Raw genomic sequence first — 1,682 nt, forward strand, 5'->3', positions numbered from 1 at the left:
TATTGTGTTGCAGCTTCAATGATGTCTGCGGTTTATGAGGAAATAAGGACGAAGATGACTTTCTTTACATGATTTACAGTGGCGAGAACACCTTTGGGTTGTTTTAGAACTAAAAGGAAGAAGAGATGAATTGTGAATATATCTTTACTCATTTGAAATGCTTTGTTTTTAGTCTATTTTAATTTGCTTCTTGTGAAGATGAAATTTGTTGATATGATATAGAGGAGAGTATTTATGAAACTTCTTCAATCTTGTTTTCTGACCAGTTTGTGGTGTGATTAAATTTAATTTAGCAATGATATTCTTGATTAATGATTCTTTTACTTTCCCCTTTCATATCAATTACAAATTAAGGGTTTGTTTGATGTTGGTTAATTAGATTAAATCTAAATAAAAAAAAAGTCTCCAAATAACTTGAATCTAATAGGAAAAAGAATTTGGACATAAAATCTCCAATTTGTTTTTCATTATTCTTATAATGAAATGTATTTTATTAAAAAAAATGGTAAATAGCTTAGAGATTTTAAAAATCATAACAAAATATTTGATGCATTTGAAGTTACAACTCCCAAGTTTACGGCGAGTTCTCAAGAGTTAGTATCATTCGGCCCTTCTAGTAAGTAAGTAGAAGAATACAAAAATTAAAAAAACTCATTGAATCTTCTCTCTATCGTTACAAAACCTTGAACACAACTTTTACTACTTCATTGATGTCAATAGATCTCTTACTACTTGATTCTCCCGTTGACCTCTTAAAACTTGATTAGTGTCTTCAAGACTTTTATTCCACTGTTATGTATCAAGAACCTCAATGTAAAAACAAAATCAAGAGATAACAGAGCAGCATAAGCTCAATAACAAGACTAATTAAATCTAAAGAACCATACCCAGTAATGTAAGACTTTGGAATGTAGACATCCTTGAGAGGACCAAACTGCCCAAATGCCTTCCGAAGGTCTTCCTCACTGTAGAAGGAATTTAATAGAATGTGAAATTAAAACTCATTCACTAACATTATATGTGCAACCAACCAATGCATCAACAAATTAACAAATGTTATGAGCAAGCAACTAACAAACAATTCATGATACATGACTGGACTACCTCATATAGAGTAGAACATACTAATTTGAATAACATCCAAATACTGCCCAATGTTTCTTGCACCTCCAAAATACCCTCTATTCCCAAACAAATTTCAATTATGAAAGATTCTTCAGGGAGTCGGGGAGGGAGGATAGGAACGGTCGCCCGGGGAAGAGGGAAACAAGAGAAGAGAAAATGAGGGAGAAAAGAAAAAGAAATAAAAAAAAATATTAAGGGAATGGTCAATTTTTTTGAAAAAATATTACTTTTGCAAAAACTTTTTGGGCTAGGTTATTTTTAAACTAACAACCCTTTTCAGGGTCATTTGATCAAATTTTCCCATGTAAGAGAGTCTTCAAATGAAAATCAACTTCAAAAACTTTTTATTGAACAAAAGAAGAAATAATTTCATATCTGATTACTTTATCTCATTTGCTGCTTATAAGAGAATGTACATATATAGACTCGAGTAAACATCATCAAGACATTTAACGGGTATGAGCAACAAACGACCTACAAAAAGTTGAGAGTATTATTCGAATTTTAAATTTTGGGACGAAAAAATCGATCCAACTAAACAAAAATAAAATACCAAT

General features: G+C 31.0%; 1 long non-coding RNA gene across 1 annotated transcript; it reads right to left on the reverse strand.

Moving 5' to 3' along the window:
- Nucleotides 1-530: 530 nt before the first annotated feature.
- LOC124928912 lies at nt 531-1,210 on the reverse strand. Its single transcript, XR_007098609.1, has 2 exons — nt 1,105-1,210; nt 531-965 (listed from the first exon to the last, which is right to left on the reverse strand). It is a non-coding gene; the product is annotated as an uncharacterized LOC124928912 (long non-coding RNA).
- Between the last annotated feature and the right edge of the window lie 472 nt (nt 1,211-1,682).

Source organism: Impatiens glandulifera, chromosome 3, assembly GCF_907164915.1.
Source record: "Impatiens glandulifera chromosome 3, dImpGla2.1, whole genome shotgun sequence".
NCBI classification, from domain to species: Eukaryota; Viridiplantae; Streptophyta; class Magnoliopsida; order Ericales; family Balsaminaceae; genus Impatiens; species Impatiens glandulifera.